Source organism: Bombus fervidus, chromosome 2, assembly GCF_041682495.2.
Source record: "Bombus fervidus isolate BK054 chromosome 2, iyBomFerv1, whole genome shotgun sequence".
NCBI lineage: Eukaryota > Metazoa > Arthropoda > Insecta > Hymenoptera > Apidae > Bombus > Bombus fervidus.
The window spans coordinates 6,523,268-6,551,129 of NC_091518.1; the positions used below are offsets into that span (position 1 = coordinate 6,523,268).

The following is a 27,862-nucleotide window of genomic DNA, read 5'->3' on the forward strand; positions in this document are numbered from 1 at the left end:
TAAAAATTGTACTTTAAAAATGGTACTACATTACAATACTGACATAATTATTTCTTTATTTTTATAATACAATCTATAATACAATTCATAATACAAATCTCATAATGTTTTGTTCAATGTGGTTTTGTAATCGTGAAAATCGTTTCTACAGAAAAACATTGAAATCTTAAGCGAAATTATAATTTTTTATGAGATTTCTTTTCTAGATAATAAAATTTTTTCCGACGTAAAATGTCCCGTCAATAAACGATGTCTTCGCTTAATTCAAGAAAAATATTTCTCTTTTGGTGTAATCAAGTAACATATCATAAAGAATCAAATACCTATTTATTATAGCGTCAGTAAAATGCGTAGAATATTGTTTTTATTGTATATTGTACTAGCTGAATGTTAATGCGAGTAAAAATTTATCTAAGATTAGAAATAATCTACACTGTTGGTGTATTTACTATAACAAAATGTTTCATTAAGCTTCTTTATACGTCTATTGCAACTTTACCCGAGGCAGGGAGTACATACAATAATGAAAATCAAAAGTTGCGACTTGATACCACAATATCTCACCCGAAATATGAAATAAATGTCAAACTTCGTTAAATAAACGATATCTTGACGATATCTCATTCAACGTATTAAATAGGTAAAAATCAATTTGCGACATATCTCGTTCCTTCCCGCTCTATCTTATCTTCGTCGATATAAAAAAATTACGAGTCTCTGTTCTTTCAAAATGAATTTTTCTCTTTATAATGGACTTATTGGTATTTTTAGCATCTAATTTTATTACTGTCTCCTTTTTCGATGATGTATGTACATACATGATGTATTTTTATTAGCACTTCTGACCGCAAATCCTAATTTATTTTCTTCAAAACCATCATATCACATATTTAAATATGTGCACATAATTTAATCCTTAAATTCCAGTGCTAAATTTGTTTCAATATCGGCTTTCTCTACAGATACAAATGTACTACTATACTACAGTAGCAAGCGTATAAATATGGAAACAGTTACTTGTAAATTGAATTAATTGTACTATAAAAAGCTTTATTTCTATCTTTTTTCATAATATATACTAAAATTTAGAATATTTATGATATAGAATTTTTCTTCTATAACATATCTAAAAATACATTCCTTGTAGTTTGAATCACTATAAATATACAATAGAACAGCTTCCATATTTGTATTCCGTGTAATAATTGAAAAGTTTAGTGGAAAAAGAAGCTATAAAACAAAATGATAAATTGAGTAAATTGCATCGGAAGTTCTAGTTTTAATTCTTCAATATTAGCTATGTTTGAAATGATAAATACATATAATTATTTATGAAATAACTAAAGATATCATAATAAATCAATTATTCGGCTAAAATATTTGTCATAGACAATTTTAAAATGATTCTCAAATTCAACCTGAATAAATTGAATCTGTTATAAGAAATTTTCCTATTTGTTTGCCATTATACATATGTCGAGCGTAAATCGACATTTCTTTATCTAGAAAAAAGAAGAGGTGCAAGGGATTAATACAAACGATGTTACAATATTAGTTTCCATCCATTAAATTAATGATAATCCTGCTTTTCATTAACATAATTTAATTCCCTCGACATTTATTTACATAAAATCTATTAACAACAAGAGTTTGACGAAATACAGACTACCTTGTGATGTTATGAAACAAACAAACACAAATAAACAGGCTTTACGACGAGAAAAAATCTTTAATCCAAGAACTGCAAGATTTTTTTCAATTTAATTAGACGCGTAAAATAGTGTTACGATTCGCGAACTAATAGCGACGTGCGTGTGCCACGACAATATGGCTCTCTCGTCTATAGAGAGATTCTTAATTAAATTCTCGTTGCTTTCTCAACCAAGCCATTGCAACTCCATCTGAGTTTTTTCATTCTCCGTGTCGGGTTCGGAGTATTCAGAAAGGTCTCAATCCCCGTGTTACCTCGGCCTCTGTCTTGTTCCACGCTTTACCAATCCCTTTTCAGCCCTTAGAAACCCTCCTTCGTTCCACCGAGCCGGACCAAGCAACTCGAGATTGCGTTTGGCCTTCTTGAGTATCGTTGTAGCGAGCTTTATTCTAATCTGCCATCCCCTTCAGTCGCAAAACAATTAAGGGCCACCGTCTCGCGGTTCGGTTTTTCTCGTTTTTCGCTGCTGCTCTGTTTCTCTTCGTCGTTCTTTCTATCGCAATTCCCGTTCCATGCCCCTGGCTACCTTGTTCAGGCTATTGAACGTGGAAACTGTATTAACCATTGATATCCGTGATAACTGGCGATACCGTGCACCGAACGATTCTCTTTGAGGAAGATTTAATTGTTATGTATCGTTTCCTCTTTTTGCAGCTTCCAGTGGCTTGCTTTTTTAATCTGTTCAGTGACGTTTTCGAGTACAGGGGACGTGTGTCGTTGTGTTGGATATTAGGTATTTTTGATGAATACCGTTGAGAGGTAAATTGAGTTTAACACGTTCGCTCTTGATCAAATTTTTAATTTACTATGCTAAACGTTAGTAAATAATCTTTATACAAAATCTGTTTATTCAATTCAATCATAGAGTTTCGTGTTTATACCTGTATATACCATTATAAATCTTTTTTATACTAAATTTTGTAGTATTTAATTGCATTCTATATCGAAGTCGATATTATATGCACATGCCTCCCTGTTCATATGTATTAAAACATTTAAAAATAATATAGCTAATATAAAAAATGACAAAAAATTGTGTGAAATTATTGAAACATTTAATTATTCTCACATTCGAAACTTCGACTATAAATATTATAATACTAATTTTATCAATTATGTAATTGATCTGTCTACATGAAATGTATCTGTTACTGATTGCTTCAAATAGTGTTGGCGTTTAAATTCATAATTTTCCTATTGTATTTATTATTATTTGAATTAAATAATTTCGTAAGTTGGATGTAGATTTTAGTTAGATTTTTTGAAATGTTTTATTTAATTCAGTCCGAATTTTTTAAACAAAGTTTAGGTCAAGAAATTATATAAGCCAACAAAGTATTAGCTCATTAATTTTCTATAATTTTTACGAATAAATAAATTTTCATAAATATATACCTTTTTTATCATTTATTTCTATGTTTTAGATTATTATATTACGTAAATATAAAATTCCAATCACTTTAAATCATTTCTCAAATAATCTGCATAAATTATTACGTTTTATACAAAAGCTTTTGGATATCCTAGCACCTAATACTTACAAACGTGGGTGTACATCTGTTATAAAAGGATATGTCGACTCGGATTTCAGATGTATATAAAATGTTTTAATCGAACTAAATGTGTGCATGAAAGTAGAAATAATAGTTTCCATACAATAGAATTCTAGGATTGCTGCAATAAACAGATAATATTATGTTGGGTTTTATTAACGAAAATAAGATCTAATGTTTAAAGTGTTGAATTGTCTAAATTGACGAAGTATGAAATGCATCAATTAATTAACTTCTCGCATGATAAAAAATTTCAATGTAACAAACTACAAAGTTAAAAGTTGTCTCCTTTCTCAGAAATATTTTTTAATTAGATTCATTATTTAAATCACAAATGTATTGTAAAAAGTTAGATTACATAGAGTATACAGATTGAAAATTTATTTTTAACATTGTACTGTATGCATTAATTAGAATTTCGTAAAATTTGAAAGAGAAACGAATAAGCAAAATTTTAATGAATTCTCATTTTAAAAAAATGTAACGTTTAATAAAGGAAAATTTATAAAAATCATAATAAACACGCTATCGGTTACCTTTTTCTTTTAAACAGCAGAATGTTTTTTGCTTCAAAAATTTGAATCCTATATATAGTCTATGTTTCATTTATATAGAGAGACTTTTAAAATTCTTCACTTAATTCTGGGCGTGATTGATATTCTATAATGTAATATATTCGGAAAATTCAATTTTCATTGATAAAGAACGGTTAATTCTATTTCATTTTCGTTTGTTTCAACTAAGTGATTTTAAAAATGTACGTTTGGAAGATGGTAACATTATTGATTAATGTAGTAATAAAAAGTAAAGGTAATTCACATTTAATTGGAAATTCAATTTCAAGGAAAATGTATTATGTGTATATGTAAATATCAGTCTTCATTATTATCATACTTCGTGTGTATTGGTCTTACATCTCATCTTTAAGAAGAAAATTTCATAGTCATTTGCAATCACTGGTATTTGAATCATTAATTTAGTAATAAATAATCTATTCAACTATTTGATTTCATTTATGCATAATAATAATGAAGATTTTAAACATATTTTAGATATCAAAAGTAAAATTATACAATGGTTATATTAAATAATTATAATTTATTATAATACTTTAGTAATACATTATATTGAAGTATAGAATATTATAATTAATTACTAACTATAGTGAATAATAATATTCGACTAATTTTTATTTTATTTTTATATTTGTTTTAGATAAATATACAACCAAAAGATCTTACTACTGTACTCAGCATAACTACTCTAAAGCTAAAGGCGATAGAAATGCATAATTTTTTTTATTCATAATTTATAAGGGAATAAAATTAAAAAAAACGAATGAAGGACGTGCAGGGATTAAACAATAACAAAATTAAATGAATTACTAATTTCAATATTAAAATATGTTTTGGACATACATAAATTAAAATGTCTACTGATCTTTAATCACGAATTAATCTTGTAGAAAGACCCCGTTATTATTTTATACTCGTATATATGCGATTATATACGTGATAGTATGTAGCAGGTAATTTTTAATTTTGCACCTAGATTGTAGGTCATTAAATTTGTCCTGATGTCAACTATAATGTTGTGAAGTCCAAATACATGTAATGCCATTTAAGAAAGTCAAGACAACCTTGATTTTTTGTTGAAAAAATGTATTTCCTTTTCTTTTTTTTTTTTTTTTTCACATTTCTAATATCCAAATATGACAACTAACATTTGTTCACAATATTTCTTTGAAAGATTATACCAGAAAAATGGTGGTTAATTTTAGAGAATACACCCTGTATATCGTATGAACTTTAAATTGTTTATTTAAATCTTTATCAATAGTATATTAAAATTAGATAAAATTAGAATTATAATTCGTCGGTATGTTATCTCTCCTAAATATGATCGCTGAAATCAATCACAATAATTTCCTTATCAATTTAGACTAGAGAATATGCAAGAACCTTTTCTAACTTATATAGAGTTTGACAACTAAACGAGCTGAGAATGATGCAATTCTTAAATAACAAAATTGTTTCACAACATTTGATTATTTTATTCCACGTATTAATTTTTAGAAACAATTTTAATGATATATTATAGAATTTATAGAATACAATCGTGTTGGTCTTTTTATTCATGAAATTGTAACAAAATGATATTTTAAAAGAACAAGCAAGCGTTCACAGACTCTTGCATAGTAGACGCACCCACTAACAGTTTATCACATTTGTATAAACGATATGTGTTATTAACAGCTTGCAAATAAGCAATACTGGAGTGGTTTAATTCAATTCAACATTTAAAGAAGATAAGTCCTTCTAAAGATCATCAGGATACAAATTGGTCGTCTATTATCCATTTCTTATCGTCAACAGTAATTCAAACTTGGAAACAGCAGGCGAGACTCGCGAATGATTACGAAGGCGGAAGTCAGGCGAATGAAGATAAAAAAATATTTTAGGCGTGGGAAGAAAATCAGGGATGTATTGAGACAAACATGTGAGCATTTTGTTTTTGAGCTGGTTCTAAACATCTGTAAAGTGCGTAATGATAGTAAACGAAGAGCTGGCACGCAAATATTTTTTCGGAAGAAGACGTTTAACTAACTCAAAAAGCGTATCTAGTCTTGCCTTCTGCGGAGAAAGAATATCAATATGCATAAGGGTCTGAGGGGTATCTGGGGCCCGAAACTCTTTCCTAGCCGGATACTTCGTTCGTTCGCAAGCTATAACAAGCTATGAATTATGAATTGTACCAGGACGAGGGTTTCGTTTCTCTGTGTGTGCTCTCGTCTACTCCTCTTACGACTGTCCAATTTAACAGACGACCCGTACTCGTACGAAAATCAACAAATATTGTTCTTGCTACAGTTATAACTGGTGGCTCGTTATTACGTAAATATTTTGCACCGTGAAACTGTAATTAAAGATCTATTAAATCAGCTCACGCTGGACTAATTACATTGAAATTGCCGCCGCCACGCATCCCCACCCTTGAAATACCGTCGAATCACTGAATACGGAAAACTTCTCGTCGGTAGCTTCATGCTTCTTTTTATTTCTCTCTTCCTGTTTTTTTTCCTTTCGTGCCTCTCTTTTTCTCTTCTTCGTTTGCTACTCTTTTTGTCGATTAGTTCATGCGAAAATCAGTGATCTTCCCGTTTTATATATATGTATGTATTTATGTATACGACTATAATTCTTCGGTTGAGAAATGGTTTTTATACCAAATTCGGAAAAGGAGAAAGGTATCTCAATTGAACACGTATTTTGTGTGTGTGTGTGTGTGTGTGTGTGCGCGCGCGCGCGCGTCCGTGTGCGTGTGTGTGTGTGTGTGTTTATATGTTCACCGATTTCTTCGAAATGGCTTGACCAATCGATATGATTCATTTTGCATCTCGCAGAACATGTTCTCCCGCTGGTCCTGTTACAATATCTTTTTTTGCAAAAGTACAATTTTTATACTTTTTCATCGACTACTCAGGATTGGGTTGAGCTATCAGGATGAAACATTTTGCATCTTCTAGGAGTAGTCCACCAATCGGTACTGTTCACAAAATTTTTATCATTTCCCCATTCTTAACTATTGTTAAAATGAGCTATTGCTATTCATCGATTTCATTTCATTATATCCGTGTCTTCTCTACAAATTCATCGCTGGTAGCGATAAAATTTGGCTCGTCTCTCGAAGATCGTTTGACCCGTGTAGTTTTAAGGTGCAGCGTAGGTCGTTTCGTTACACATTGGTTGTAGACTTCAGCTCTTTCTTTGCAAAAGAAATCTTAATCTTTGCATTTCTGCAAGTTGTTCTCTCGTCATGCGGTTTATTGGAAATTTTGTGCGGTGCTACATCAAATATAGCTAGGCCGCATAAATTTCTCACGCGCCTAAGGGCGACATAAACTCGTCCCTTTGCAAAATGTTCCTTCTGTTAAGGTCAATTACAGCTCTATTTAGTATATGATGTACAGTGTCTCTTATAGTTTATGTACGGTTAATGCCCAGCTTACGATAATTAGCGACATTCTTCGTTCAACGTCTTCATAACCTTCCGTCGCGAAACAAAGGTTACTATTGCTAAAGATATCGGAATGTACCCATCGATATTTTTTAACAGTTTCACCAAAAAATATGAAATAAAAGATCTTTTTTCGAAAAGCGCTAAAACGTATCGAATAATTTCTATTTTATTTGCATTTTATTGAAACATCGGTTATATTACCTTCTCGAAGGCGGCAGAAAATTAAAAGTACTACTAATATATAGTCTATTTTATTTGTAATTGTATAACATCAGTAATCGTGGCGATTGTATCTCAAGTTAGTGCTGTATATAAATGGTACATTGTATATTTAATTCCATTAATCTGTACACTATTAATACACTCAGCGTAATTTATATCTGCACGGATACAAGCGGCACTTTCAATTTGGCCAATATTAAAACGTTTTTAGCGACTTTGTGTTACAATATATTGCAATTTAATGCAATTACATGTGAATTTGTTGAAAATTAAATAATATAAATATAAACAAGCTGATTCGAAAAATTCGGTGTGCGTTTGACAATACAAACATTAAAGTGTGGTTTACATGTGACTGAAATAAAAGAAGATAATTTTGAATGAAATGTAAAATTGAAACAAATAGGTACAGTTTCTACACAGAAGGCAACAGAAAAAGTGTAATTTTTAATGAACAAATTTTAGACAACATAGTCTTCGGACAATGTTACTGAATTAATTGAATGTGTATGTCAGTAGAGATGTTAAACTAAAATCTTGATTCTTATTGTAGAGCTAATAAATATATAAATAATTATTTGAATAATAAAAAATTTATTAATCTTTTGAATAATAAATATTCTGAACTTGAACGTTTCCGACAGACAATGTGCGATTTTATAGGATTCTTACACTCCATATAATACATATATTTTTTTACTAATATTTATTAATATTTGACTACGTAAAATATTAATTACTTGTAAACGCATATTTAAATTATTACTCTAATTTTTTGTTATATAAAATTATATATATATATATATATATATATCACTGTTCAGATACTTGCTTATTCCTGACAAAATGTAGTTTAAAGCAAAAAATTGCGGATAAATCAAACTGCTATATATATTTTACTTTTTATAATCGTCACAGCAACATATAATAGAATGTTACAACAAAAAAAATGTAAATCATTTTTAAAATCCAATGGCAATAATAAAATTGCAACTTACAATTATAAAAATTTTAAAAATACTTAGCTTTTTATTTACTAAATCTCCTTATAAAATGTTCTTATAAAAAGTTATGTGACATTACATTAACTTTTACATATAAAGTTCTTACATTGTAAATTTATTATCTTTCGAGGTACATGAGATTCTAAATACTTATTCTAGAAAGCTTAATAAATCGGTACATATATGCATATATATCATGCATATATGAGAATATGTTTTTTTAAATTATACCAACTGTATGGAAATTAAACGAGGATGATTGCCAGACTAATATAATTTCGATGATGCTTTCCAAAGTTACTACAGTTACTTATAATTCCAACACGTGAATGAGACGTAGAAAGTTGTAATGATCCGATGATAAGCATTTAAAGTGCGCATCGATACAGAAGAAAACATTATTTATCATTTTCCGACACATCGACTTCGACTAAAATAGAACTTTGTCTGTCAATAATACAGATTTCTATCTCTGCAACAATCGATACTTTTGTATCTACTTTCATTTTTGCGCAGATTCCACTGTGATTTTTCTTTCACACTTTCTCATATATCTACAATCGGTAAAACTGTAATTTCTTGGAGCGAACGATTGGCGTCTCTGACCGAGGAATATTAAGCGCAGGAGCCAGGGGCACGATTGTCCTCACGGGTTGCTAGTCAGCAGGAGTTTAGTCGGTGCCGGTCCCGAAACGCGTTCACGTCTGGACATTCTACGGGACACAATATCTAAGATGGCAACAAATATGTACATTTGATAGGGCAGTTGATTCGAGGAGAAATCCGATTCCGTTCGACCAGAACAATACGGCATAATGAACGGCTAACGAGGTATAATACGCGGCATGAACGGATAGTTGAGGGACCGGTGGTTGTAAGTTTATTCCTTAAAATTCCGAAACGAGTCCAGCTTCTCGGGGGTGTGATATCGCTTTCCGTTTAACCAATTTGCCACATACGGCTGTTACCTGCGCGAAATAGACGCGGTGTGTGGGAAGTTAGGCATTCCAATGGCACGCCCGTGACCAATGGTTCCACAGGATAGAGGTAAGCAATACGTTCGTCACGTCGACTCCTTCGTCCTTTTTCACGCCGCTTTTCTATACAGCACGCGCCGATTATTGTCACCGATTGGTGACAAATTTTAATTGAACTGTGTTTTTTCAAGAATCCACCGATTAATTGATAGTACGGTAGAATTTTCCTTTGTATCGGAACTTCTGTTATTACTTGTAAGATTTAACGATGGTCAACGAATCTATAAGAAGTCTATAATTATTAAAAAAACAAAGATAACATGCTTGTGTTTTATTTAGAAATTGAATTTTCTAAGTTGAATTTGTTTATATCGAGATGATTTGGTGCTATTGGTAACATTCCACGCCGATAATTGGAATCTATGTGAAGACTATAATTATTTTAAAGTGGAATAACATCTTTTTATTTCATTTAGAAAGTAAGCTTGATGCATCGAATTTTATAAAATGAACTTGTCCATTACTTTTGTATCAAAATATTCGTTGTCTCATATCGATAAGACTCGACACTAATGAACAGGTCTATCAGAAGTTCGTAATTATTCACAAAATATGCTTGCATTCGAGTTAGAACGCGAATTTTGTAAACCGAAGTTTCTGAAAATACCTGTGTTGAAATTGTTTATCGTTTTTGTATCAAAATGTTTACCCTCGTGTAATCTAACAGTAACGAATATACATAAAATCTGTATCTATTAAAAAAGAAACAACATGCTTGTTTAGAAAATGAATTTTGTGAAAGAATTCTACGAAAATGATTTTGTATAAATGGAGTTTATGGGCAAGTCTATTTTAGAAAACCTTTCTTCACGTTCTTACTCGTATATATAGATTGTTTCTTGTATCATTCGAAATATTTAAATCTATGATTGAAATAATATTTGAACAAATTGTTGGAGAATGTATGTTATGGAAAATTTTCTATTGTTTATCGCATTTAATAAAAGGATTAGAACTTGTCAAGGGAATGGAATTGATAGTAACTTTGATCCCTCTCTGACTTACTCTGTTCGTCATTAAATTCCTCGTGGACATTGATCCAAGAATTACAGGTAATCTCATAGAAAGATGAAAATTGACTGAATTAGTTCTAGACTGGATAATGCAGAAATCCTGCAATTAAAATTACAAGTTCGATAACTGCTCTTATCCAACTCATTTCAATTAATCACTTATAGCAAATTGGATTTTCAATTTCACCAGATAAAGATGAAATGATATTCCTAAAACTATGTATATATTTCAAATACTTTCTATTAATGTAATTTTTCATAAATAATTTAAAAATTTTTATGAATATTAATTTCTAGTATTTAAAATTAAAATTATGAATAAATTTGAAAATTTTACTTTATTAAATTTCGATGTGGATATTAATTTTGGTGACGTTACTACATATGTATAATTAATAAACATTTATCTTAAAAAATATAGTTCTTTGATATGACACGTTCATTAAATGCGAAACCGAATCTACCTGTTTTCTGGTTAGACAGCAACATCCATTTTCATCTTTGAATTGCAGTTTCTTTACTTAGTTTTTATAAGCGCTTAGTGTGTTAATTGCAGTAATGAATATTTTAAATGATATTTCTTGGATAAATTTTATAAAATACTGGAATATTTTCCTTTAAAATATGAAAGGAAATATTAATTGATATGTTTAAATAAAATTTATGTAACAACGTGCAATAAAAATGTCAATAACATAAATAAAGTTTGTAATTGTCAGAGAATCATTACTGTTACGCCTCTGTTTAAAAAATTAACAAGTTAACACCGTTTATGAAATTATTTATTAATACATTAGTGAAGTATAATAATACATATCTATTATGAAATTCAGAAAATTAAAAATTATAATTAAAGTTATGATGATTGTTAATAAAATAGTATAATATAAATTTAGTTACTTATATTAAGTTTGGTGAAATAATTAGCTTTCTCCGAATAATTGTAAAGTCGTTGATCATCGCGTTGTAGAATATGAACAGCTTAAAGCAAACAGTAGATAACAAAACTTAATAATTATTATTCTATGGGTGCTCCGTAGATTGTTGGTTTATAAATTCTGGAACTATTTGCTTTATTTCAGTCTTTCCCTACTTGTGCACAGTAGCATTTCCGTAACATTACTTTTAGAATGTCATATTATTATTTCAAACTGATTCATTTAATTATAGTTTCCTATGAAGTCGTACTATTATTCCAAAATAATTTTAGTCAACTGATTGCGTTAAACAAATTTCAAAATGCAGTATACCCTATACTTGTAAAAATTTCATAAAAGTCGTCTAATCATCAACTTTCCTAATACTATTACGTGTAAATTTGTTTATGAATCACTATATATATTACTCTATATTAATAAGTTATTTGAAGCATCTTTGCAGGTCTCAAAGAAAGTAATATCGCCATAATCTTTTAAATTTCCTGTTATATTTTTAGTCTCTTTTAATTTAGGAAAAATCCACAATAAGGCAGCCACCTCTGATTTTGGTAATTTCTTAATATGTTGTCAAAGTATATATGCTTTAATTTATTTTATCCCATCATAATTCATTCATTGTTAACACTTTGACTACAACGCCGAAATCACATGTTTCGCTCAGGACATCACCGTCTTTTAACACTGTGCACCGTTAGATGCAAGATTTGTTCTGATTTTTTTATTTATTGATGTTCTACTAAAAATGTTTAATTGTTCAATGGAACACTTTTTATTTCAAAGTGTATTCTATTTATCGCGGTTATATTCAAAATACCCTAACTGTGAATTTTCATTGTATGTCAATTGTAAGAAGTTCAACCACTCCGATCACCAATGATCACCGTGGCGTCACAGGAGAAACCGTGGCAGTTAAAGTGTTAAGCAATGACGCTAAAATTTTTTTAACTATAGTACTGTTTCTGCACATTAGAATTATCATATCAACCATAAGAACAACAGAAATCAAAATAAACTAGGCAGACAGAAATCAATGAAACTAAAAAACAAATAATCAATACTAACATAAATTGCTACGATCTCGTTAATCATAATGGTTTTACTACAAGTAGGAGAGTTATAAAAATAATAAAATTTATCATACAAAGATTAAGAAAAGACACCAACCAAGACAAGCGAAGAAAGAAATTATTCGAGTACTTCAATACTACCATAACATGATATAATCTTGTCAATTCTATTACCTTCATTCTTTACAAATTCCCACCAAAAACATTGGATAGTTCAGGAAGTTGCTAATGGCATTTAGAAGATATTTCATGAAATTTACTATATCTGTATGTATAGAACTAGTATACCATTAAACAATAATCCCTTTCTCTCTCATAGCAGCAAATTCTTTAAAGTAACTTTTGCAAGCTCCTAAAGTACTCAGTTTTTTTATCGTGAAAGAATATTTCGTATCTATTTCTCATTGAAATATATAAAATCTTTCTTTCAAATATCATCAAATATATCGTATGTAAATATATTAAATAAAATCGTCTGACCGGAAACATTCTAAATATTCTGAACAGTCCATTACAAAGCTACACTGGCGCTCATAAGCAGTCGGATACCTTAAACCACTTATGGTATAGCAACAACTAAATTGTATAAAGTAGTAAAAAAATGTCTAAAACTAACATTTATCATCTTGTTATATACTCAGCTAATAATCAATTTTAATTACTTGTTTAAGCATTAGTGAACAGTAAATTAAAATTGAATACGCAATTCGTGAATGTGCCTATTATAGTTTTTATTCAAATTTCTTAAATATTACTGTTCGAGCTAACGATAGTCTTTTCATGGGCTTAGGAGGACCTTTTTTATCTGATCTATATTGTCTCAGAGAACAGATATGTATTAGTTGGTCAAAAAGGCCATGCAGTTCTTCACATGTAAATAAAAAGTGATTTTTTTAATAAAAGGAAATATTTTTATTCAATATTGTATTGCCCATTTTGATTTATAATCTTCTCGCATTTTTCGAGCAGTATCAAAATCACATGTTTATAAAAATCCCCATCTTGCCCGCAAAATTAAATATTGCCACACGAACTTATTGGCCAACCTAATAATTTAGTGGTAAAGTACTTTTGGAGAATATTTTGTTACAAATTTTATTAAAAGTTATAAGTTAATTTTTTGAAAATATTGATATTTTGCTGCATATTTAATAATGTTTTAAATAATCTTTTACCATATCATAATAAAAAGATAACGCTATAGCTATATAATTTTCATCCGCAGTTCTGTAATTAGATTATATCTTGTCAAAAATAAGTGTATAGATGTTCGAATACTTTTGATTGATAGTGTATCATCGAAAAAATGATTCCATTTCTACAAAAACACCTTGCAGAATATCACCTAGGTATTTTCACCCCGAAAATCTTCGACTACCTGTAGTACGGTTTTCACCGTATTATTTCGAAACAGAAGTTCGACATTATTTTCGCAAGGGAACTACATAGATTCATTTCAGACGGGACACGCGTCACAAAGTTTCTTGTGAGGATTCTTTAAACATTCAAGATAGACCGTAGGTGGAACAGGAATACATATATGTATAACGCAAATAGCTACATAACCAGACGCGATCTAGGAGAGCAGTGAATTTATGAATTCTCGTCCAACGTAATTTGCTTGAAACGTGAATAAAGACCGTAATTTACGGTAGGGAGATTGTTATCCTATTCTCTCTTGATATTATGCAGAAATTTTTGTAGCAAGGCGCTCTAAGGTTGCCATAGTTCGCGCGTTGTTGCCTGGTTCATTCGAGTTTGAACGAGACTAATACATTGTCGGAGATAAATCACTTTTTTCGGAGGGAAAATCCGGTGATATATGGGCAACAATAGGGCATTAATGCTTAGACTGTACGCCGCGCAAGAATCGAAAGAAAAACGTGAAATATGAGTGTGACATTGGTTGGTTGGATTCTTGTAATTCAGTTGTTGGTGTAATTTATCGGCTATTTTCATGCATTTAGTATAACTTACTTAGAAACAGTATTCGAAAATGCAGAACATTTATTGAAATCCTTATTCTAATTCTCGATATTTTACAGATCATTGCATAAATTTTGTGATCCAAGAAAAAAAATTTACTGCATAAACTTCACAGATATTGTATCAATCGTAAAAGATTTCTTGTCAAAAAAATATTATCGACTTTAAAATATTATATATTTTCAGCAATTATTATAAGCAATAATTTTTATTTTATTTGTATTTTACGTAGACACATATGCAGCAAAGATTACATATTTACTTACTAAACAGCATATTAAATGTATCACAACATTTTTGAAGGCGGCGCAAAATGTCGTAAAGTGCCTCTGGCATAACAATGCTTGAGCACCACACTATAATATTTAAACTCGTTTATATTTATATATGTCAGCGATGAAAGGACATCGGGGCCTTTCTTTTGCAATGTTTTGGAAGGTCCCCAATACTTTAGTCCAGACCCTTTATTATAGCCGTACTTAAATAATAAAACTGAGAAATAGCTGTTTATGATTTAATCCAATTATGTTTGTCCGACATTTTTGACAGCGGGCTTGAGCTCGAACTGACATAACGGGTCGCTGAATGTAGCCACAGTCACTGGAGGGACGCGTACCTAACAGAGGTATGGAGTAATTAAATAGCTCTCCTTCAAAACAAAGATTGACCCGAGGGATACAGAGAGGTACGGAGAGGAGTATATAAGGGCAGTTTCACTTGGATTGAAGTTCAGTCAGATAAGTTCTACTTGTATCGCGGACAAGTACGTTGAGTCACACCCAAATCGTGGATCAGTAAGTCGAGTTTGACTTAGACTGTGGAAGAAATCGAATTCGTCATCCCGTGGACGGTGGATTCGTTATGGAACCTAAACTCATTGTCATCGACTTCTCGATTATCCAATCGCCGTAATAACTTGCTAAACTCTGTAACAATCTTATCAAGTACCAATAAGTATCATAGATAGTACATAATAACGATGGCCAATTCACGTAAAGATTCATTATACGTCCCTAACTCTAATGATAACCCGACATATATGTCGGGTAGACGTTAGGGCTTGGATTAGGGGCGTGTAACGAATCTTCGCCTGGGTTGTTCATCGTTGTTGTACAATCGAGATAGCGTTTATTATCACGGATTTAGATGTTACAAGATAGATAAGTGGCTGCGGCAACTAGACGCTGATGACAATATGACGAATCCACGGTTTGTTTTCCGCAGTAACGGGCAGTTAGGCACGATATGGCCCTCCTCGCGACACTTGAAACAGGACACCTAGGACGATACAGCTGGTCGGCTTCTCACCGAGCGTCGTATATTCTCCTGTCTCTCGATCTTCATCCTCGTACGGCACTTCGCTATTTTATGCCCGAGAACACCACAGTAATGACACATAATCCGGAGGTCAGGCAGCTTTCGTCGTTTTACTTCGGGGCCTGCTGGTGGATTTCCTTACGAAGGTGCCAGCCTCTTCTTCGCGTAGTGCAAAGCGTTCATTTCCGTCGCAAATTGGTCCCAAGTCTTGACGTCTCTTGTAAGCGCTACTTTCTTGACACGCTCGTCGCGCAAACTCAGATGATAAAGAACGGTGGCGTTGACTATTTCAACTGCTGTCAGATGATCCCACCTTGCTCCAAGGAGGGAGCGGAGACGCATACCATAGGCTCCCGTGGATTCACCCTCCAGCTGAGGTTCGGCCAGCGTCTTCATTAACGCTGAGGTTGCCGTCTCTTTACCACCAAAACGCGCAAGGAAAAATTCTTTAAGCCTTGCCCAAGTGAAGTCTGCGACGAACGGTATCTGCGTGAGCCACTGCGAGGCAGTGCCCTTCAGCGCACGGCTTACGGTGAGAAATAATTCGTCGCTTTTAATGGGCCTTTCCTCCATGAACCGACTGGCGGTTAAGCACCATGCGGCTGGATCGGCGCCTGCGTTTTCGGGATTGAATTCCGGTAAGGGTACTTTCTTCGGCTCCACGCTCACCCTTTGTCCTGTCGATTGATTCACGAAGGCTATGAGCTGGTCCAACGTTACAAACGGTGATGATCCCACTTCTGATGTCGAGTTGACGTTGGGGCTTGGGTTATGGGCGAGTAAAGAATCTTCGCCTGGGTTGTTCATCGTTGTTGTACAATCGAGATAGCGTTTATTATCACGGATATAGATGGTACAAGATCGACCAGTGGCCGCGGTAACTAGACGCTAATGACAATGACCTTAGGTTCGATATGACGAATCCACGGTCTACGGGCTAACTCTTTGTTAAACTTAGAATAGAATTTGAAGCACAAAAATAACGTTCGCTGTGACGCTCGGTATATACTGCAAGTCAAGACGATGTGTAACTCTCCAAGGAGATCGCAAGAATAAAAGACTGATGAAAACTTTCCTCTCCTTACGATCGCGTTCGTTTTGTTGAATATTGGCCGGGGATACCAACAAAATTGCAGCCGCCGTTGCTAGGCAGACCCGCGTAGCTGCGACATTGCTCCTGCTCGGGGTTTGATTGTTAACACAACGTGTGTCTCATAATATTGGCACTTCTCTGTTAGGTGGAACGTTCATCCCGTGACCGTGGCTACGCTCGGCGACCGGTTGTCGCCTCAAGCCTAAGCTCATTGTCTCAATGAGTGACTGTGTTTGGGTTATTTCGTAAATGCTACGTATTGAGGTTTTCCAAGTAATTCCAATGGAGGACCCCGTTGTCCTTTCATCTCCGACATATATATTATTCAAATTTCAACAAATTTATACCTAACTGCATTAAATTGCGATGTATTGTAATACAGTCACCAAGAGCAATTCTTAGTAATGGCCAAATTGAAAACTCTTGCTTATATCCGTACTGATACAAATTGCGGTCAATGTAGTAATAGTGTACATGTTATCTTAATTATATATACATTAAACTTGTCACTGAGTTAAGATACAATCGTTACAATTACTGATGCTATACCATTAGAAGTGGAAATAAGCTATAAATTAATAATATTTTTAATTTTGCGCCGTCTTCGAAAAGATTGTAATATATTTAATATGCTGTTTAGTAAGTGATGAGTGACCTTAGCTGTTATCACATATGTGTCCAAATAAAATATAAATCAGATAGAAATTTTATCATATTTTTTAGCGCATTTCCAAGTCGGAAAAATCTTTTTGGCAATAAATCTTCCATTATCTTTTATTTTACATTTTTTAGTATGGTGATCAATATTACAGGGTCAACATAAAATAATCTTCATTGTCGTTAAAAAGACTTCAATTCTTAATTCTCATTAGACTGTTTAGCCTCGCATGCAAATGAGGGATAAACCTCACATATTATACCTCGAACAGTGATAGAGAAGGACGTTTCTATAACTTAATATTGTGTCATATACCATCTCGCACTGGAAGTAGACTTATACTTGAAAACGAATCTGAAGAACAATGTTTGCTGCGGCGGTAACACAAATGGAAGCCTATATTGAGAAACGCAACCGTCGAACGAACAACTCGCTTATGTACAGCTAATTATTGAAGCAGTTTTGAATTAAGTATATAAAGAAGGACTAATTGTGAAGGACTGTTGCATTCAATAATGTTAGCGGGACGTTCACAATTTTTTTTTTTTTTTTTTTTTTGCATTAGTTATTTATAGTCGCATCAACTACGAGGTCATTAGTGACTACTTTATTTTATACACTATACCAGATATATCACTGTGGTACTAGTGTTACACGGGTTCTAGTACTCTAGGATAGCACCAAGACACTACTAATGTAATGTCTTAGTACGTACTCCAAGAGTAAGCAACAATTACTTTTAGTACAATTAAAGGACATGTGTGACCTACAGTTTAAGGCACACTGCGAAATACCAGAGACCTCGCTGTAATAAGGACATAGAAATACGAATAAATCAAGTTGCAGAGGTGCCGGTTCAAAAATCGTCCGGTACTTTCAGGGTTCAAAACGCGTACTCCTCAGTTGATCACGAGTTATGTTGTAATGAAACATATTAATTTCTCATGGTTTGATAAATGCTTTCATGGGAATCATAAAAAAATTTACATAGCCAGTACTTAAAAGAGATCGGTTGAAAGAGGGAAAATTGACGCACTCAGTTCTTCTAAAATTTAACGATGAATCTATTGTAATCAGATTCAAAGATATCGGTAGCTACACTCCGAAATCTCCAGTAACAGCAATATTTCAAATGTGGAGACGTTGTGTAACACAGCTGGTAGTGGAAACGTTGAGCGAAAAATGTTACCGCCCATCCTAAACTGAAATATTATTAAGTAACTATATACATTAATTACAATGTACGACTATACTAAATAAATAGAGAAGATTGTAATTGATACTGGTGAAGATAATTTTGTAAAGGGCCAAATCTACGTCGCTCTTAATCGTGAAAAGTTCAGACGATTTAATCATATCCAACTTAGTACCAAACAAAATTCTCAATAAACTGCATGACGAAACAACACTTGCAGCAATGCAAAAGCTTCTTTCGCGAAGAAACAATTGAGATCTACTTCCTACGATCAATGTGTAAAGACACAACCCAAGTGTACTTGAAACGAGGAGTTAGTAATAAGAAAAGACGAATCAAATCAGCTTTGAGCGACGAGTCTATGTACAGGGACGGATGGACTACGCTTCCAGAGACAATTTTACAAAGAAACTGTTCAGTACCATGGCTCCCAGTGGCGATTTTGTGGAGGAAAGATCAGACAAATTGATATGACATTGATGAATAATAGGTAACTTGCAACAACAATGGTTTAAGAACGGAGGAATCGAAATAATTTACTATTTCTACATGATGTAAAAGCTCACTTTGACCTCGATAGCTTAATCCAATCGAGAGCAACCGACGAACATACATAAAAATTAGATTTTTGCAAAGAAAGATAGTGTACAAAAAACATTTTATAACTGTATATGCATGACAGATATAAAAAGAATGAAGATGAAAAGAATGAGAAATACAAAAAAAAAAAAAAAAAAGAATATACGCATCGAATTGAGATACCTTCCTCCTTTTTCGAAGTCGGTTTAAAAATGATAGATTTCTGTCTCTAATAGTTCCACGCCAAAGTAATGAAGATGATGAATAAAAAGTTAAACATCTAAAAGGGAACCCATTAGATAAGAGATCTGATAACATTAGCAATACCATTCACTATATATGTGTGATATATCAAACTAGTTTAGCTAAATTAGAAAGGTTCTATCTTTAAGAATTCAAATTCTTTAAATATATATGTAAACTATTGTTTTTTTTAATTATGCCACAATAAATCAATCAAAAGAACATTATAACTTTTAACATGCTAAAAATACACTTTAACATTTTTATTGATATTATAGTATTTACATACAGCTGATAATTACTGAATAATTATTAATTCATGAAAATTTTTACAAATTACTTCCTATTTGTTTCGAAATGAACAAAATAAATATACTTAAGAGAAAGGACAAAAAATCAATTCAAATGACTAAAGGTTAGTTTTTAATTTTCATTAAAACGATAAAAGCTACTTGTGATTTTTTGTTCCATGCCACAGTAACAGTGTATTAAATGGAAAATTGTGCAATTGTCCAAGCTGTAACTCACGTCGTAAAATTTTTATCTGTGAATTCCTGTAATGTAATAAGTGATCGATATATAACGTATGCGGGACGCGATATTAGTTATTGAGAAAAATGAGAAGGCATCGAATATCGTGCTCCAGGGACAGCAAACTGAAAAGCCATTCTTCTTTTTTCGCTATTCGCTGGATTGCCGGATATACTATGTCCTCATTTTTAGAAGTATGAATAAAAGACTATTATTATTTCTCTTTTCTGATAGAAAAGATCCGTTCGAGAATATATTCACCGTATTTGATTCCAGAGTTCTTTTTTATAAACAATCTTTTATTTTCTAACTATTGTTTGAAATCATTTCTGCATTTATCATCTTACATGAATAAAGTAATCTGAGATTAATCTAATAAATCCAATTTAATGTAATATATACAATTGGCATCTGTTATTTGCCTCTACAGGTCCTCCTATTCCAAGCATTAATGCAGATCATAATATTAATATTTATATTGATTCTCTTAGTACTTTTTTTTGTCTCCATAAATCTAACCCCAACCTAATCCCAAATACAAATATAGCAACTAAGTTTTGTATTGCTGAAATTAAGAGAAAATATAACGAATCTACGCAAAAATCCGCAAATAATGTATGATAGTTTAGGATTTTTCTGAATTCCATCACATGGGAATACCAAGCAATGAAAAAACCGATGTTCTGGTTAAAACAACAACTATGGAACAAATTGATAACTATATTTGTATTTCATTTACTGATTTTCGTGAACCATTTAAGTACGAACGTAATTTGAGTACGAAGAAGTGTATAAAAACTCAGGGGTACATAACAGACAAAGAATAAATCCAAGATTATTTCGAAGACGATAATAAACCATGGTTCGCAAATAAACTCTCACGAAAGTTTGACGTCACAATTAATTGACGTAAGTCAGATCACTACAATCTTTTTGAGTTTCATTCGAACGTTGGAATTATAAGTGATATAAAATGCAGTTGCAACTTCGGAAAGTAGGATTTAAACTATAATCCGGCAATATCTCTTGTTTAATTCCTACAGAGCTGATCTAATAAAGGATTTAAGAAAATATAAACTGTACTCTCTAGCGAACATGAACCTTTTACTTATGAAACTGATATTAAATTTTCTGTACAGTTAGCGTCTAAAATCTCATGTATCGGGAAATGGTAAACAGTAAGAACTGTAACCTAATGTAACCGTATAAAAAAAGGTATAAAGATAGAAAGATGCAGCACGATAATGTGCACACACAACGAAATCTATTACATGGTAAATTTGTGAAGGAAGTAAACATATACAGTTATTCAAATTAATATCAGCACTATCTCTGTATTTGCTATCTTATATGATAAGAGATGATTTAAATACCGCCTTGTTTATTCTACGAAAATATGAACCATTTATTGTAACTTGAAAATACATTTTATTCTTGCGTCACACTACTATTCTATCAATTCTTAAAAACAGTTCGAACTGTGAAACAGATTTACTTTGTATAATTAATGCCAGAAGAAATTAACAGAATGTACAACAGATACATCAGACAACACTTTCCCATCAACAAACAAGTTTTTGAATGTCTCTTTTATGAAAAGATAATCAGCAGATTTTGATTAGGAAAACAACAGTTCCATTTTCATATTAGTAATAAATAAATTGCAAATGTTTATGCAAATTCGTATTTTTACTAATATAACTAGAAAAAGTAGAATCTAAATGAAAATTTAACTCTCTAAATATTATAACGAGTACATCAAGTATTTTATATACTTGAACTTTTTAATATTATGTGTCATCTGTTCATTTTTGCATATTTTAATGTCCTATAAATGCATAAAAATCTGTAGTCTACTGATAAATATCTATGAATTTTTTTGATGACAACTTTTATCTTAAAGTAATTTAATACATTTTACTATAAACAATTTCTAGAATCATTTCTTCAAAATTTGTTTGCAAAATGAGATTTTTATGATATTCATTTCAACAGATATTCATTTGTGTCCTAAAACGTCTTCGATATTCTTCTGTTCGAAATAGTGTCTAGAATTTCTATTCGATCTTTTGAAAAACTCATAATTTATCTTTACGCTTCACCATACGAAACATAATACCGTTCCCCTTTTTATACGCGAAACTCTACAATTTACATTAATTTCCGAGTATTCCAAGAATAGAGCGCAACCTCTTGAAAAAACATGACTCTACTTTGAATTCATTTGATCGAGCTTCTAAGGGAATTAGTAACGTTGTTACTGATGAATGAAAATTACTTCAATAACAAAGGAGAAGAGAAAGCTTTGTATTTTGTTAAACGAAAAAACCTTGTTTCCTAGGGAAAGTTCAATTATTTCTGTACTACCGTTTCAAGATGGAAATGTAAACAATTGAATATTTTATGATTCCTTGTTGTTTCGCAAAATGAAATTTCTTAAAAAGGAACAAGTATCGACTATCAAGCACTATTTTCTGTACGACAATTTGGAAGAAATATATAAAATATATTTATATACAGGATGGGACAATAACTTTAATCACCTTGAGTATTCGTTTCTTTTAGAGATATGAAAAGTATTTGTTTATAGAAGTTGTATGGTACAGAGGAGGCTATAATATTGCAGTAGTAACTTTTTTTATAGGTGGAGGACTTTAAGGAGCATTTTTGTAAATTGCACGTTGTACTTTGCCATTTTCGAGAGAGTAGAGAATGTTTAGACGATTTACAATTTACAGAACGACCCTAATAGAAGATCATTCGACAATAAATAAAAGATTTCCGACAAACTGCCTGCTTGCATTAATGCAACTCTCAAATTGCTCAAACCTTGCACTTGTTATCATTTCCGTATTGATTACTATTATTTATTCAATGGGATTATTTTTAATATTTATTATATGTTAAAAATGACTAATCATGGTGTATACCAAATCTAAAAAAAATATATGTTTGTAGTAAATATCTTGCAATTTCTATACAATGTACAGGATGTAAAGAAAGTAAGTGTAAAGAAGATTGTATAGATTCTACATCTTTGGATTGGTGGATATTTGTAAAAAAAATTTTGTGTAAAACCAATCTTGACATTAAAATTCAAGGTTAAATCTGTTTATTGCAACGTATTTAGCTCATCACGAAGAACAAAAATCATAAAGAAATCAGGGTGATCAATAACCCTTCTCTCGGAAAAAGAATAATAAACTTTTAATAATTCTTAAACGAGCTTTATTTACAATATATCTATATCTATATTTATATTTATTTTTAATAAAAAAATAACATATTTAATAAAAAAAAAATTGATAAAGCAGCAGGAACTTATAGATGTATCAGAATACAGTAATAATAGAAGACTCTTATGTGTATAAAAATGATTTTCAACTAAGTTAACAATTTGGTGATCAAAAATTAATATTGCTACATCTAAATCCATATGAAACATCGGATAAGGCTCAGCATTCCTAAAGAAGAAAAGATTAATTGTCGTCCTTGCTCGTGCATGTTTCTTAATGAGCTTACATATAAGGTCGTCCGAAAAGTTTCTTTCGTGTTATAAGGAAATAATGGATGCACAACATTTTCCGTTTTATACTATTTTATCGAATTACGTATGATTCATTTTGTTCTATCAAAATAAAGATCACAACGTTCGACAGATTAGGTTTCATGTTTGTATAAAGATGCGTTGTTGTAAAAGACGTGTCTGTAAAAGAAAGACACTTTTCGGACAACTTAACAGAATAAGTCGTCGAATCAATCATATGACAGCGCAGCGAATGCGAGAGGAAACTTGTAACTTTCTAAAATTCGCCGCGTTCATGCACTCCAAATAGCTATATTGTCACTACACGAAACTTTTGTTATTGGATACTACTTAATTTACGATTATGCTTTTCGGACCATATAATGAATGCAGTAACATAACCAACAAAAATTGCAACAAATGGCATGAACTATGTGCCTACATTGATTAAAGTTGGACATCCGTTGCATAAATAAAACATCGAACTGAATGGTTTTTATTGACTGAAGTAAGTTTAAATAGCTAGAAAAAGGAAGAAAAATGCAATGAAGAAAGGGACAAAGAAATGGAGAAATGTAACACATAATGACAAGTTTATTAACCTGTATCAATAGTACTGACTTTTCTTGCACCTGACTACAAAATGTAAACACATTGTTAATGAAGCAGTTTAAGAATTATTAAAACTTTAACATTCTTTTTTTCGGGAGGAGGAGTCAATTGCGACCAATAGTTTCTTTGAGATCTTTGCTCCTCGTGGTGAGTAGAATAAATTGCAATAAAAAATACGTTAGCCTTGAAAATCATGTTCAACGTCAATTTTGCATGAACATTTTTTATAAATCTCCGCCAGCCCACAACTTCCAAAAACAAATTTAAAAAATTACAGAAAAGCAACTTTCTAAATTATTCTACATTACATACTATAAAAATCATTTTTTGCAGAAAATTAATTTTTCCTACTTCCTTTGAATATTTAGAAAAATATCCATTATTGGAGTACATAAGAGTTACACTCTTGATTTTCTTCACATAAATCCGCGAATTTATCATCTATTTCTAAAATCATTATATTAACATACTCTTTTAGACATCAAATAATAAAATGAATTAATTTTTTTACAAATAATAAATGACTATTATGCAGATAAAATATTGGATCGAAATGAATTTAATCGGATAACAATTTTAGATAAATATTTGTTGGAAACAATTCGAATGGTCACAATTCTGTTTCCGATATCTTTAATTTATTCCGCAACCAGCACTGCGTGTGTATGCGGATGTTCGAAAACTGAGAAACCGACCAATTTCTCAACCATTAGATAATGGACGTCCACTGCTCATTAAGGCTTTTCCAGGCACCGCGATGCGTCCGTCACACCGTGCCGTGAAAAAAGCTTTCCCGATCCACTTCTTCGCTGGGGCTGCGTCAGCTAGGTAAAGCCCGGGTGGAACGAGCGCAAAGGGCTCTTGGTATAGATCACCTCGTTAAAGAGAGTTTGGAACACGAATGCAATCACGGGACTGACTGGGAAAAAATCCTTCTCGATCCAGCGAGGAATTTTCGTGTGTGTACGCGCGTGCCTCCCTATTGAGAAAGGCACATGAACGTGTGGAACGTGAAAATGCCGACCGTTGATCTGGTTAGATCGTCACCATCGAGAATTTCACAATTTCCGAACGAATCCAATAATTTCCTCGTTTCAGAGGAGCGGGTTCGTTCACATACAGAGTATTGGTTACGTCGGAGAACTCGATCAACTTAACGATGATAAAATGGATTTAAATTGTACCTCATTCACATGCACGCAAGATGCGAGAATATGTTGTGCACCATGAAGGAAATGGCTGACGGAAAGAATATTTTCGATAATGCGTTTTGGGGTTTATTATGAGAAAATATTTGAAGAGATTTGATGGTTAGGTGTGGTGATGGTAAAAAGGAAAATGTGATTTGGAGTTTGTCATTTTTCATGATAAGTAATGTATGCATGCAAGTCAAGTTTTTTCGTTTGTATTTGGGCTTTATTAAAAAATTCAAATTTTGTTCGAGATATTCCGATTTATATTTATAGATGTATACCTAAGGTATATCCTTGATTTAATGAAATTTAAATGAGAGTTGAATTAGTTTATTGATTTAAGAAGTGTATTAAGTATTCAAATAATTTAATAACTTATCAATTGAATTTAAAGCCAGTTTTTAATATGCTGCTAACACTCAATAATATTTAATGAATAACCTAATTAGTAATGGAATTATTTAACTAACAAAAGATACAGGAATTAATTAATAATATTTACTTTAGCTAGTTTTAATGTAAAACATTATTTAACAAAAAGTAATTAAAAACTAATCACAAAGTACTATATAAAGCTAAATAATCAATAAGTGTATTACATAATATCAATATTATTATTATACACAGGACATTTCCTTTAATCTTGATATTTCATTTAACTTTCTAATTTTATAAAACTTACAACCAAAGATAAAAATACAATTGCGTTAATATTTAATATTTGTTTTAAATACTTCTATACTGTCGAGATCAGTGCTTTTGCAAAGTCTTTTACGTTTCTTCATTATGTTTTTTGTTATTATACGTACAAATTATCTGATAATAAATGACAATAAATGTAATGATATAAAATGACACGGCTTAGTCTTTTCAACTGAATAACTTACTTGACTATTTTACAATAAAAATGATGTTACTGGTTTTCATTGAAATTACGAATTCTCAGTAGTTTCAGGATAAATTTATTTCACTAGTCATGCGATAATGTACTCAAAGTTTCTTATAGATAATTTCATAATTATGTTTCCTCGTGTAGATATTTTTTCTTTTATGTATATTTTATATTTATTGTGTAGTATGTGTATATTTATGTTATATACGTATTATTAACAATAAATATGGAAGCTTATAGTTACATTCTTTACAAGTATTTATTTCTAATAATATCTAATAGGCACAAGATATAGTAAAATTAAACATATTATATTCTTTGTTTACCACGTATTACAGAAAAGGAATTATGAATGTTGAATTAAACTGAAAAGTAAAATAATTCTGTTTATAATTCTGAGTCATATAACAAAATATTTTACTTTAAATCGCTTATAATTAGATATTTACAATTGGATATTAATAATTTCAAATTATATATCCAATATGAGTGATAAAAAGAAATTAATATAATTCGAATGCATAGAACTAGTAAAATTTTAATTATTAATATTTTGAACAATTCTATTAAACACGAATAAATTTTATATGTATTCTTTATGATTAGTATTTATTTGCTATAAAGTAAAATAACACTCATTACTTAAAACTTCTAATTTTTGTTGCAAAAGAATTCTCTAGTCTTAAATTTGCGTAACAGTTTAATCACTAAAAGAAAAATATTTAAATTAAAAAAGATCTCTTTATCCGTGAAGAGGAAAATTAAATGTTCGACGTTACTTGTATCATCACACCGTCAATCGATCAAATTTTGTCCACATGAAACTACGCATCTGCCCATCGAAAATTTCTGTGGAGAAAAAGCAACAAAAAAAAAAAAAAAAGTAAAAAGAAAGCAACCAATAGTCATCCATCTAGCCGAAGAGGCGCCCGCGGTTCGTTTTCAACTGGCATCGACGACACAACAGGCACACAGAAGTGGAGAACCTATATTGAAACCCAGAATAACTGGTAAAAAAATCGTGTCAACGATCAGCGCGATGAAGCACCTGAATTAACCGCAGTTTAGTGTTTACTAAGCCCTCAACAATGTCTAGCGAGCAGGCAATCGATAGAGGAACGTGCGAAAAAAGCTTTCGGGCCGCTTTTATCGACGAGTTTGACGAGGTGTGCACATATCGTCGAACGATGATCGGTAAAAGCAACATAAAGGCTGCGGCATTTCATCTAAGCAGCGGACTGAAAATTATAGTGGTGTAAGTCAGAATTTTAAAGTTTTCAATCTAATTAAGTATTTGAACTTTTAAAAATATCACCCCTTTATTTTTTTATTTAAGGAATTGGAATTTCTATATAGAGATTACTATGCAATACAGTGTACATTACACAGTGTCAAACAAATTACAAGTATGATTAGAATCTGTATATAATTTTCTTATACTATTAAACTACAGTTTTTAAAAAGCGAATAAC

At 31.5% G+C, this 27,862-nt stretch overlaps 1 protein-coding gene across 2 annotated transcripts in view; it reads left to right on the plus strand.

Annotated features, from left to right (window-relative positions):
* Window positions 1-9,198: 9,198 nt before the first annotated feature.
* Window positions 9,199-27,862, plus strand: part of LOC139993268 (uncharacterized) — a 340,358-nt gene continuing 321,694 nt past the window's right edge. For both annotated transcript variants that reach the window (XM_072014837.1, XM_072014854.1), the window contains exon 1: window positions 9,199-9,557. The gene's annotated coding sequence lies outside the window, so the exon portion shown is untranslated. The remainder of the gene's footprint in view (window positions 9,558-27,862) is intronic.